Source organism: Sus scrofa, chromosome 6, assembly GCF_000003025.6.
Source record: "Sus scrofa isolate TJ Tabasco breed Duroc chromosome 6, Sscrofa11.1, whole genome shotgun sequence".
In the NCBI taxonomy this organism is placed as follows: Eukaryota; Metazoa; Chordata; class Mammalia; order Artiodactyla; family Suidae; genus Sus; species Sus scrofa.
The window spans coordinates 13,704,373-13,717,700 of NC_010448.4; the positions used below are offsets into that span (position 1 = coordinate 13,704,373).

The 13,328-nt window shown below is 57.6% G+C and overlaps 1 protein-coding gene and 1 long non-coding RNA gene across 2 annotated transcripts in view; one reads left to right on the forward strand and one right to left on the reverse strand.

Moving 5' to 3' along the window:
* Positions 1-13,328, reverse strand: part of VAC14 (Vac14, PIKFYVE complex component) — a 107,447-nt gene that overhangs the window by 20,573 nt on the left and 73,546 nt on the right. The window lies entirely within an intron of this gene.
* On the forward strand, positions 7,737-12,995 carry LOC102163731. The gene is made up of 2 exons (XR_303725.3): positions 7,737-11,152; positions 12,301-12,995. It is a non-coding gene; the product is annotated as an uncharacterized LOC102163731 (long non-coding RNA).

A 13,328-nucleotide genomic window follows, 5' to 3' on the forward strand; every position in this document is an offset into this window, starting at 1 on the left:
TCAGGGAAATTTAAGATGCATGAAATAGGCTTTTCAGCCGAATGTTCCTTTCCAGCCCAGGAAATCTTTATCGGATTAAATGCACAAAAAATGAGAAAAGGGCTCTGGTCGTGAGGCATCCGTGACGTCCCTCGGGGGACAGCATCCTGCGGGGGACCGGCTGGGGAGGCACCAGCACCCCACGGCCACAGCCCTGCCTGCGGGGCAGAGTCTGGACCCTGCGCTCGGAGAAACGGGCGATGGAGTTGAACGCTGACGCAGCGGCGGTGGCCTTGATAAGGGGGAGGGACCCTGGGCCAGTCTGCTCTGGCCTGGAGGTCAGAGGGCAGTGTCCCAGGAGCTGAGGGAGATTCGCCTGCCGAACGACGGGGCACATGTGAGTGATTGAAAACACGCACGAGCGAGCGGCAGAAAGATTCTGTGTCCGGAATCCTCTGCCGGAAAACCACCACCATGACCACAACCAAACAGATTCAAATATTTATAAACGCAAAGACAGAGTTTTGGAAGGAAACATATGAAACTGAACGCAGAGGCTTCTGGGGGAGGAAGCGGAGCTGAGGGTCATTTCACACCGTATTCTTCTGCGTTATTTCAATTTCTATCTTGTGCGCGTTAAAATTTTTTTAAACAATAAATAATAAATTACTTAGAATCTTACACACTCGGGGATCATGCTGGACTCCCCCATGGAGATCGCAGAGGCAGAGCAGGGGAGATTTAACAATGGAAACATGCATTTTACAAATGAGAGGATCAACAGCCGGGAAGGGATATTTTTAGCTACTGTGGCTCTTTGCTTCAAAGGCGTAGGTTTCATCTAAAACCAGGCAAACCTCCTACAAAGTCTGCCTGTTTGCAAGGAGTGATTAGCATAATACTCCTTGGAGGAGAAAAGGCCTGGCTCTGCTCTGAGGCAGGAGTGCCTACTACAGGGAGGCTTCCCCTGAAATAGAATCTGAGCAGAACAGCAAAGTCTTCTCAATGGAGGTGAGGCCCCCACCTTCCATCAGAGCCCGAAAGCAGCCACAGGGAGGGCCTGGGGACGCGGGTGCGACGTGGCCACGAGGGGCGAGACCGGAGCGACCACACGGCAACGGTGGCCACCCTTCTGGGGCCAATCACCAGATCCCTTTTGCCTTGTGCAACCACCTTCCGGTTTTAAGCACGGAGGGTCTGGGGGCTGCCTTTCGAGGTGCCCTCTCTGAAGCTAAGGTCAGAGCCAAGTCAAGCCTGAGGAGGAGGGACGGATTCAGGAGATGGCAGGCGGGGCCCACTCCTGCAGGAAGACTCAGGGGATGATGCTGCGGGGAGGTGTCCTCCCCCGAGGCTGCGCCAGGCCCTTGAGAGGTAGCAGAGCTGTGGGTGAGCCAGTGCTGTGGCTCGGTGTCCCCTCTGTCGTCCCCCCCCACCAACTGGCCCCTCGGGCGCTCACGCTTGTCTGGGTCTATCCGTCTGCCTCTGTCTCTGACCTCTCCTCTCCTGGCCCGGGTCCCCCACCCTCCTCTGCCATGACGCCTGGCCTGTGGGCACATCTCTGATGGGCGTCTTCTCTCTCCTAGAAACCCCCGAGCTGGCTGGGGAAGACTGAACGTGTCAAGGGAGGCTTGACCTTTTCTCCAAACACCACAAAAATGAAATGAAAGCTGTGACCTTCCCAGAGCCGTGATTAAAGATACACATCTCGGGACCTGAGCTGGGGACAGACATCACCGGGCAGCCGCTTGGCAGCCATCCTGGGGGGAGTGTGACCTTGGGCTGCGTGGGGCCGGGGGCAGAAAGTGGCAGTGCTGTTGCTGTTTCACGGGCAGGAGTGGGGGCAGAGGGACAGGAGGGGTGGTCCTTTCTCCGCGGTCCCCTCCCCACAGGGTCCCCACAGCAGTAAGACCACAGGTCTTCCTGCCGAGGGGGGAACGGGACACACTCACAGACGGGGTGCACAGCTGAGGACCCGAGACGCCAATTACCACGCTCTGGAGGCCCCGGGGGAAGCAGAAGGATTTGGACGGGGTGGCTGCTCAGGCTTCAAGGGCAGGGAGAGAAGTATCCCCAGGAACCTGCCAACTGTCAGGGCCAGGGGCTCCTGGCAGAGGTGGGTGGGGGTCCTTTTCGGAAGAGAGGCTCCAAGGAGGCAGGCCTCACTCACAAGGAGGAGGCTCAGCTCACGTGGGAGGAAGGGAAAAAGCTGACTCTTCTCTGGGAACAGATGAGGCAATCGGCTGAGCGCACAGGAACCTGGAATTAACTGCCTGAAGGCAGGGCCCCTGAAGAGCCAAACGTGTCGGGGTGGGGATGTCTGGAGTGTCAAGAAGCTTTGAAACCTAGCCCAGATTATCTGCTCAAGCTGCCAGTCCCAGCAGCACTGAACCTTCCAGAACAATGTAGCAGCCAGATCCCTTGTCAGGCAAGCTTCCTGAGCAGCTCCTTAGCCAGCCTTTGGGGTTTTAGGAGGCTGATGGCACAGCTGCAGACAGTGAGTGAATGTCCCTGCCACTGTGAGCCCTGGGCCCCGCTTCCCCGCCATTCACTGGAGCTCAGGGCACGGGCTCCGGGACCAGCGTGGCCTCGAGCAGGCCCGCAGTCCCCCACAGCATCACAGGGGTGTCTCCCACAGCAGGTGGAGAGTTCTCTGAACCTGCCCGGCCCTTCAGTCGCACAGTACCTCAGGGCTGCCTGGTCCCAGCCACTCCCCCAGCTCCGTGGGGTGCCTGGGCTCTGGGCTTCGGGCTTCCAGGCAGACTCTCCTACATCAGAAGCACTGGCTCCTCCCACCCCTCCCCCACCCACAGCGCATTCCTTATCTTTCATGGCTCAGGTAGACAGCATCTCTTTCCAGAAGCTTCCCCGGACCCCTCTATTGGGGCTGGGCCCTCCCTCGCCCCATCCGCTCCCACAGAGCATCATCACTTCGTGAGTGTGCCTGGGAGGGCAAGGATGAGCTCGGCCCACTGCGGTGCCCCCGCTGGTGGGCACTGGGGAGGGTCTGTGCAATGACAAATGGCATTTCCTGGCCCTCCCTAGGTCGGCATAGCAGCAGCCCCTTCCCGGGGGAGGTGGGGGCTGGGGGCTCTTATCTGTCCTCACGGAGGAGGGGCTGAGCGCTTGCTCCCGGCAGTTCCATCCAGACACGAGGGCTCTTGCCCAGCCTGACAGCTGTGGCCTAATTTCCAGGGCTATACCCAGGCTCCTTAATTTTACCCACTTGGTATTTTTCATTCCTGAAGCACGGGGAATGGAGAGGGATTGGGGGTGGGGGAGGTGTGGACAAATGCAAGGGATAAGCGTGGGGTGGCGGTGGTGGCGGGGGGGGGGGGTGCTGCCCGGGCGGGGTGCCTGGAAGGGACTGGGCAGCGGGAAAGGGGTGGGGGGAGGAGAGCCAAAGGGATTCTATTTTTTTTTTTTTAATTTAAAAAGGACAAAAAAATTCCCAAATCCTACCCCCTCCCCTCGATTTTCCTCAGTAAGCATTTTCAACAAGGTCACAAATGCACTGGTGCTATAGATTTTTGGCTCCAAACCACCTTTCAGGCAGCCTTTAAAAGCCAGTTCTTGGCGTAGCTTCAGCTGAGCCTGAGGAGAGGGAAAACTAGGGCACTTTTATGCTCTGAGAAAACACTGGATCCAGGTCACAGCTTCTTGGCTCTGCTGAAGTTGTGGGGTACCCCCCTTCTGCAGGCCTGGACCTGAGGACCCCCGACCTGCACCCCACTGTTTCCCCCAGAGCAGGAATCACAAGACTAGGGCACACATTTCTTAGTCACCTGTCACCCGTCTGCCTGTGCCATTGGACTGCCACCTCGGTGAAGGCAGGAACCGGCTCTGGGTCCTATGTGTGTCCAGGCTGGTGCGGGGCCTGGCACACTGTGGGCATTCCAGGAAGAGCCACGGAATGGACCATGGGGAGTGACCCTTTGACCCTGGTCCCCTGACTGGGGTAGCCTCAGCTCCTCCCTGCCCTCCACAACGCTCCTGCCACACCTGAGTGTCCTGCCTGAGGACTGTGGTGGCTGTGCCCACATCGGCCTGGCCCAGGTGGGGCACAAGGGCAGCACAAGGTAAATATTTACTGGAAAAATCCGAGCCTCGGTTTCCTGCTGTGTGAAAGACCTCAGCTGACCCTAAGGTCCCCCTGGGCCAGTCTGAACTAAGCCTAAAGCCCAGACGGAGACTCCCCTGGTCTCCTTTCAGTCATGGCCTGGGGCCACTGTTCTGGAAGCCCTGGTGCCGGGAGAGGGCCAGCATGGCCTTGCTGGGAGTTGGGTCTAACCCCCAACTGCACACACGATGACACAGATAACTTGCGGTCTCTGGCAAGGTGCCGTGTTGGCAACGGAAGGGATCAGTGGGAGGCCTGATTCCTCGGCTGCTGTCCCACTTCCCACCTGCCCCGTGGTGGTCCCTGGGAAGGCCACTGGGTCACACACACAGCTCCACCATACCCTCGGCCCCCTCCGGGACAGATGGAGAATTGGGCTGTTGGAGGAGTGGAGACAGTGTGTCACTCCTGCCACCTGCTTCACACCTCTTTTCCGGCAGCACGTGAACCTAGACCACGGAGCGGGGGCTGGTGGATCTGCCTCCCTGGTGTCCACAGGCTGGCGTGCTGCTTCCCAAACCAATTTCCCACGAGCAACAGCTCCTCCTCCTGCATGAGAGGGTGGCACATGATCCATCCCGAACAGTCAGGGCGCAGCGACAGGTCCAAGGAGACTCAAGCCCAGGGCCACTGCCAAGGCCAGGTGCCAAGGGACTGGAGCGAGGCCACAGGACAGACGGCCTGCCCAGGGTGGGGCTGACACAGGAGGAAGAGGACCCCACTGCGGCAGTTCGGGGATAAGACCCAGGACCCTGGGAAGCTTCTAGTCGTGGACTTGCTGATCCTCGTCCCTAACTACACACCGCCTGTATTTTCTTCAGTGTGAGTGTGGGGACCGGTTTTCTGTGCCCTGCAACCAAGTGTCTGACTGGACAGCTCTGAACAGGGCGGGGCAGGAGGGTGCCAAGGAGGGGAGGGCGCCTGGGGCAACTCTTAGTTTGCTCAGGGGCCTGTCCTGCTTACTCTTCCCTGGAAAACAAGAGACAGTCAACCCCAGAGCACCTGTTTCCCAGGAGCCAAGCGGGAGGGAGCAGCCCCGTATGGCGGCATCAGAGGGAGCAAGGGGCGGGGAAGGGGGAGACAGGAGCCAGGCCAGCTGACTGACAGGCGCAGAGAAAGGGGGATGCCACCCAGCACGATTACCGTCGCAGTCTCTACAAGAGGTAACTTAGAGCAAGATGCTCTTCTGAGCCCTTTCTGGTGCATCGTCCAATCCCCCTGAGGGTCAGCAGGGGTCACGAGGGTGACCGTCTCCAGCTTTCGTGTAAGGAAACTGCTCAGGAAAGCAGCCGGCTGGGCGCCCCCTGTGCTTTTCCACTCCTGGGAGAGCAGCCCTTCCCTCTGGAGAGCTGCTGCTCCCCATGCCACGCAGGATTCTGCCACTGCCGCCCCCACCACACGGGACAAAGGACCCCGTGGGACCCCACCAGAACTGCCCTGGAGCACAGCCAGCAGGAGTGTGAGGGCCACGTGACGTGGGGCCATGTTTCTGCCACTGGAAGAGACCAGAACGATGAGGTGCGAGACGGCACCCCAGGGAGACGCCGAGTTGCGGGGCCTGGTGGCCCTCTGCCCTGTTCTGGCTACTCGGGCCAGTCAAGCCCCCTTGCTCGTCCCGGTGCCTTTGACCTGGGTTCCCGCCTCCTGTCACCGTACTTAGATGAGTGGCTCCCACCTCCAGGCTGCAGACCTCCACTGGTCTGGCTGCACCAGAAGCCCCTGGGATTCCGCTGGGCGGGGGAACGGAGGGAGAGTGAGCATCTTCATTTTGACAAAGCACAGCAGGCTCGACTAGGTGGCCTCCGAGACCCTGTCCGGAGCTAAGATACACCTCTGGGGTTTAGGCGGCCTGGACTCAGTGACCAGCTCCCTGGGAACACTTAACCGATGTCAACCAGAAACGGGCAGCTTTAGAGCTAGTTCTTCTGAGCTCCTAATCCCCTGGAAAAGCACCACAAACCATAAAAAATGCTGAAAAGAAAAAACTGGTCACCTGGACGTCATTACATAGAGAGGCCTGTTCATCAAGAGACACTGCGAAGGGGGTGCGGGCTAAGGCAGCCCACAGAGGAGAAGATAATGACAGGGCACATATCTGAGAAAGACTGGAATCCAGAAGAAATAGAAAGAACTTTCACAAGTCAATAAGAAAAGCACCAAAAACCCAATGGGGAAATGACTCCGACAGGCTCGCTGCAAAAGAGGTCACTCAAAAGCCAAAGCGTCACGAGCAGTTCTTTTACTCTCTTTGTCTTCAGGGACATGCAAATAAGAAGCACATGCCGATGCCACCACGTAGCTCCCAGAACGGCTAAAAGCCGAGACCGCTGATACCAAGTGTCACCGAGGATGTGAGCAACGGGCCCGCTCACGGGCTGCACGCGCGTGCAGGAGTGGAAGCTGGCGCGGCTCACACAGCGCCTCCTGCAGCTAAACACACGTATGGTCCCCGATCCAGCAATTCCTGGGTTCGATCTCAGAGAAAGGCACACATACATTCACCAGATGTGAAGGGACGCTCACAACAGCACTATTCGGGGCAGCAGAGTGGGTAAAGGCGCGACGGCGCCCACGGTGGGCACTCCGCAGAAATGCGGAAACTGCTGCCACACTGAACACAGGGCCATCTCGCAAAGACGAGGACGGCCAAAAGAAAGCTGACAGTTTGCAAAAAGCACACACACTGTATGATGCCGTTTATATAAAGTTCAAAACACCAGGTGACACCCCCCTATCCCCCACCGAAGCCGAAAACTAAAGACCAGGAAAACGAATGCAGAACGTGAGAGGTCAGGCCAGTGGCTACTTCGGAGAGGAGGGCATGGGTAGTAATTGGGAGGAGACACGAAAGGGCCCTTCGGGTGCTGGAAACGCTGTACTTCCTGATCTGAGTGCTCGTTACCTGGATGTAGGTGATTAGCGAAGACGACCTGAGCTGTATTATACTTATGACTTGTGTACTGTCTTTCTTTTTTTTCCTTTTTTTTTGTCTTTTTGCCATTTCTAGGGCCACCCCCGTGGCATGTGGAGGTTCCCAGGCTAGGGGTTGAATCCGAGCTGTAGCCAGCGGCCTGCGCCAGAGCCACAGCAACACAAGATCCGAGCTGTGTCTGCAACCTACACCACAGCTCACGGCAATGCTGGATCCTTAACCCACTGAGCAAGGCCAGGGATCGAACCTCATGGTTCCTAGTTGGATTCGTTAACCACTGAGCCACGATGGGAACTCTGGCTTGTGTACTTTCATACAGCGTGTTGCTGTTAAGTGAAGAATTTATATTAATAAAACTCTGGGTGGGCACCAAGGCATAGAGGGAGGAAAGACTGCCACGTTGTCCTGATCATGAGAAGGAAAAGATGCATCTGAAGGAAAAAGTGTTAAACTTATGTGGTTCAGAGAGAGGGCGGAGTTCCCATCGTGGCTCAGTGGTTAACGAATCCGACTAGGAACCATGAGGTTGTGGGTTCGATCCCTGGCCTTGCTCAGTGGGTTAAGGATCCGGCGTTGCCATGAGCTGTGGTGTAGGTTGCAGATGCGGCTCGGATCCCGTGTTGCTGTGGCTCTGGCGTCAGCCAGTGGCTACAGCTCGGATTCAACCCCTAGCTGGGACCCTCCATATGCTGTGGGAGTGGCCCTAGAAAAGACAAAAAAAAAAAACAGAGAGAGAGAGAGAGAGGGCTTTTCTGGAGAGATGGCAAAATCACGCAGAAAACAAGTCGAACTTCTGGGGACACAGGAGGCCACACGTTTACTGATGACAAGGCTGAGGGTGGAGACACAACTGCCATCATCAGGCTAAAGAAGCAGCTCTGTGGGGGCAAAACAAGGAGACTCAGATGGCCCCACATTCGGGAAGCTGGTCACGGGTGAGAGCTGGAATGGGGCGCGTGACTGCAACTAGGGCCAGGGGTGTGGCCAGTGGAAGTGGAGAAAGAGACGCAAAACTGTGCACTGGGGGAAGCAGCTTCCAAAAGGAAAGAGTGAGAGGCAAGGCTCAAAACAGCACAGAAGGCTCGACAGAGGACTAGAGAAACATGAGAGGGGGCTCGGACGTGCCCCTGAAATCCATCTCAGCCCAGCTTCAGAAACAGAGAGAGGCCGAGGTGGGAGATGGGAGCAACTGGGATGAGCCAGAAGGAAAAGCAAATGATCTGGTGGTGGTGGGGGGAAACATGTCCTCTCAAGCAAGAGTCAAAGCGGAGATTTAGACCCAGAAAGACATTCACTGTCTAAGTGCCAGGCAGTTCCAATGAGATTATGTCATCTAGAGACCGGAAATAGGCCAGGATAACAGCAGGCAGAAGCCTGGTGGGCCCCGGGGCCGGAAGGAAGACAGAGAAGGGCCCGCAGACTTATTCAGTGTTTCACCTCTGAGAGGTGGCAGCCAGCAGGATGACAGCCCCGGGAGAGGACGACGAGGAGGGCACATCAGGACAGATCTTGGTGGGGATTCTCTATGGGTTAATGATCCTGGAAGGAAGGGAGATGCCACGAGACGGCACAGCTGCTTTCCAACGGGGTGGGGGTGGGGAGCAAGTCCAGACTGGAAATTGGGGGGAGTTTTCCCAAATGCCCCCCCAACCTCAGTCTGGAGGACAAGCAAGATCCTTGGCTCTGGGATCTCTGGGTGGAACATGGCACCCCCCATGGAGCTGTCCCAAGACTCGGGGCTAGGGAGCTGCGGGCAAATGCTCTGGTGCCATAAGGACACTGAAAGATACCAGGGTGACAGTGACAGACCCGAAGCCCATGCTCCCCTGAGAGCTGAGGCTGCAAACTTGCAGAGAAAGCTCCATTATCCACTTCAGATCCCAAGAGCTCTTGGGTGGGCCCTTGCAGCCTGGGTTACAAAGCACCATTCCTCTTGGACCGTACTTCACATGGGCTTGTGCTTGCTGTCTGAGGCCAAATTCCACGCCCAGGTTCCCCCAGGCCAGGGCACAACCATCACACGAGCTCAGAGTTGGGGGCTCTCCTTCCACGTGGAAGAGGCAGCCTGCGGGGTCTGCAGTCTTTCCCAAGCTACACGTGACAGAAACCCTTCTGTGCAGGTTCCTGAAGACGGGGCAGGTGTGGGGGTGATCCTGGTGGCTACCTGCTCAGAGGATCCACCCGTGGGGAGAAAAGAGAAGACCAGCCAGGGACCTTCCCGGGGCGGCCTGAGGAAACCCAAGGGGAAAAGGATGAAAGAAGAGAACGGCGTCCTGCAACGGACGAACAGGACACACAGTCTGTAACAGCTGTTCTAAGGAGCTGAAAAAACACTTTTAAGCTAAGGGCACCCATTTGTCTCTCCAGGCTCAGATGAAGCTCTACTCTAAGGAGGCAGGAGGATGCAAGTGATATTTTAAGTTGCTATGTTGTGATACCCATCGGCTACTTGCTCATTAACTGAGCCGTCTGACTAACCAAGGTCAAAACTTGGCTAGTTTCCTGGTGTCCTTAGGTAATGCATAAACAGATCCAGAGACAGCTGCAGGCTCCATAACCTCTCAAGCTTCAGACAGAAATTCACTGTCAAGTTCTCGGCTCCTGACAACAGTCCTTGACCTTCAACCCCTGTCGGCTGCCTGAGCCATGTGCCGGGGAGCTAACGCTCAGGTGTGTAGACTCCAAAGAAAGTGCTTTTCCTTGGGGGCTGGAAAGGGCTCAGCAGGTGCCACCACTCATGTGATGAGTCTTTAGAGGCTTTTTAAGGCATCCTGTGCGATGGGCATGGGATGATTCTTCAGGTGCTCAACCCACAACCCTCCCACAGGTGCTCCCGGATGCGGGGGCAAAGGGCTGGCTCTGTGGGTCACATGGTCTCCCCCGCCAGTTCCCCTGTGACCTCTAACCTCCCACAAGCCCTACTCAAAGTGAGAGGATCCCCGGCCTCCTTCCAGTCCTTGCTTCCATCAGCACAGTGCACCCCCCTGCCCCCACGGGATTCAAGAGGACCCCTGAAACATGGGACATTCCCTCTAAAGTTCCCCAGACTTCCAGAGCAGGCTGCACAGGGCTCCCTCTAACCAATACTTCCTCTCCTCACCCCACACCCCTGGCTGCATCTAATTAATCCCAGCCTGGCCTGGCAAGGCCCATCACATGTGGTTTCCATACTGCAGAAGAAAATACATCACTTCTTACAGACAGCGCCAGTGTGTGTGACAGAGGGCTCCACAGGGGCAGTGTGGGGGACGACCTGCAGGAGGCAGAGCAAAGCCACTGGCCTGCCCCCAGGCCTCCCTGCCACCCCTGGGTCACAGATGGTTCTGTGAGGTGCTGGGATGCTGGCACTTGGCCACGGATCAGATGACGATGGAAATGGGCTGGGCTGGGCGGGCTCTCAGGGCTGTCTGAATTTTGCCCCGCTTTTTACCTTTGAGGGCAGGGCTTTCTCGCATGCATCTTCTCTGGCATGTCAGATCGTGCCGCCCTGCATTCACACGCCCGCCGCACTGTCCCCAGTGAGGAGATCAGTGCCAAATCAGAGCTGGTTGTGCAAAGCGGTTTCTGCCATGCACTCCCTTTGCTGTCCTGCATTTCAGCAAAAGCACTGGGGCCTGACCGCCAGGGGAGAATGACTGGGGAAGGCTCCAGAAGATCCACACAGGGAGCTGGGCAGCCCAACTTAAAGACGACAGGAAAGAAGTTTCTTCCGAGAGGGAATAAGAAATTCCTCGAAGAAACCCTCCAGCCTCCAGTCCTGTCCCCTTCTTCTCAGCTACAGCTAGGGAAAGGCCCCATCCGCCTGCATTCTGGGGCGGGGGGGGGGGAGGGGTTGGGTCAGGGCTGTTTCAGGAGACAGATTTGGGCTGGCATGTGTGTGTGTGTGTGTGTGTGTGTGTGTGTGTCGCAGCAATTTGTTTTTATTCTGAGCAAAGGAACGCAATCCATTAAGGGGGTAAGAGGAAGAGAGCCGAGCGGGGCCTCTCAGAAGCTCTCCCTGCAGGCAAAGCTGCGTTTCTAAAAGACCACGTGAACAGGATCTGGGCCTTGCCCTTTACTCGGTTCATCTTTCATTAGAATCAGCACAATGGGCTCTGGGGGACCCGGCCACTGCCCCCTGGCAGGTAAGGTGGCACGCAGAAAGAAACGGGAAAAGGGGCCGCACCCGATGCCAAACGAACGGGAGGCTGGGAGGATAGAGAGAGCGAGGAGGGGCGCTGGGGTCCGGGGGGATGGCGGTGTGGGCTGCCCCGGCCACAGCGGTCATCTGGCCCCCGCGGAGGGACGCACAAGGACAGCAAAGTGGAATTTCCCAATTACGGCATGAAAGAGGGCTTCTTTCGAGCCACCGCGCACCCCCCTCATCCCCACCGCCCTGCAATTAAAAACAAGTCCAGTTTCCAGTGGCTTCCTAGGCCCGGGCTCCTCTGCTCAGCACCCAGCTCAGCGGCTAACCCATTCCCCACTCGGCCAGCCCCTCAACACAGGGCTCTTATGCAAACGCGGGGCTCTGGAGGAGGGGCGGCCGCATGGGCAGGGGTACACGGGAGGCGCTCTGGGCTGAACTGGACAGGCTGCCAGGCCTGTGGCAGAGGCGAGAGGAGGACCAGAATGAACCGGAATGAACCAGAAGCCTTATCCTGGGGCTGCTCTGGGTTGGGTCTCCTGGAAGAGGCCTCCTGACCTCTCTCCCGATTGCCCCCCCCCCAACACGAGGGTCTTCCCTTTGGGGACGGTGCTGGGGACCGCACCACCACGGACTGGGCTGGTCGGGGTGCAGCCCTCGCGTTCACGGCACAGTCACTGGTTGAGAAGCAGGCTTTCTCTGCAAGGCCTCTCTGCAGGGAGGAGGCGGGGAGGCACAGCTGATTCAGCCAAAGGACCAGAGGGCCTCGCTGGCTGCCAGGGAGCGTCCCCGGCCCCGCTCCCTTCCCAGCACAGAAGCAGGCCTTGTAAAGAGCCCAGCTGTCGGGTTACGCTGGAGTTCATATCGCAGTTTATCAAAGGGGCTGCGTTTTCTCCCTCCTCTCCTTTTCTACGGAGCACAGTGGAACAGTTCGTGGGAAAACAAGCCCTGTGCTTGTTCTGCCCGCAACGGCGGCGGGGCGGGCGGGGGGGCGGGGGGAGGAGGGAAATGTACACGGACACCCACTCGGGCCGAGTTGTTTTAACGGGGCCGGGGCCGCCGGTGGGTGCCGGGGTGGCAGCCAGCTCTCGACCCGGAAGGTTCAATTCTTTCCCCTCTCCTGGATCTGGCCGTCCCTCCCCACAGACCACCGTGAACCGTGAGGCGGAACAGCAGCTCTCCTTGACCAAGCTGTGCTGAGAGCCGGAACGCCGTCTTATGTAAGCCTCTCCGCGAAATGGGCAGACACCATCATCCCTGTTTCACAGTCAAAGCAAAACAGGCTGGGAAACAGGACACGGAGTTAAAAACTGGAGGAACTGGGACTCGAACCCAAGGCTGTTAGACTAGAGAAGCTCCCCTCCCAATCTGGCTCCCCAGGGCCAGGGCATCTCTGGGGAGGGGCCGTGGGTGTGGGCAAGGCTGGGGTGCCCCCCTCTTCCCTCCGTACGTGGCCCTGGCCCCCGTCCCCACAGCCTGGAGAAGGGCCTGGGCCGGGACGGGATCACAGCAAGCCTGGCTGAGATGAGGTTTTGGAGTCACAGCGTCCCCCAACTCAACACACCTCTTAACTGTTACAGCCACCAGATAACAGGGTCATGTGGACATGGAGAGGATGACCAACCGGCCCAGGGGCCTGGCTGGAGTTCGGAGCCTTACTGCCACCCACCATGGAGGTGCAGGCTGGGTCAGCTGAGTTTGGGCCTGAGGAAAGTCAGGCAGCTTCCTCGAGGCCAAGTCCCCCACCAGATGTTTGTCCTCAAACACTCTGGATGTCTTTGTCCTTCTATAGAGAGTAGCTGTTCCTGGACCCTGAGCTAAACACGCGACTACAGAAAAAAGATGGTTTTTCGCTTGTTTGCCGGAAGAATCCCCCCACTTTCTTTCGCAGTGCTCCATCTTGGGGTTGAGAGGAGCGACACAGTTGGCTTAACACCTGAAAAGGGGGTTAAGAATCATTTACTGTGCTTCTTATCAAGCCTGCAGCCTCATCTCAGCAGTCTGCGTGGAGCACTATTATGCTTCTCTCTCTCTCTCTCTTTTTTTTGTCTTTTTGCCTTTTCTAGGGCCACTCCCGTGGCATATGGAGGTTCCCAGGCTAAGGGTCTAATCAGAGCTGTAACCGCCGGCCCCCGCGAGAGCCACAGCAACACGGAATCCGAGCCGCATCTGCA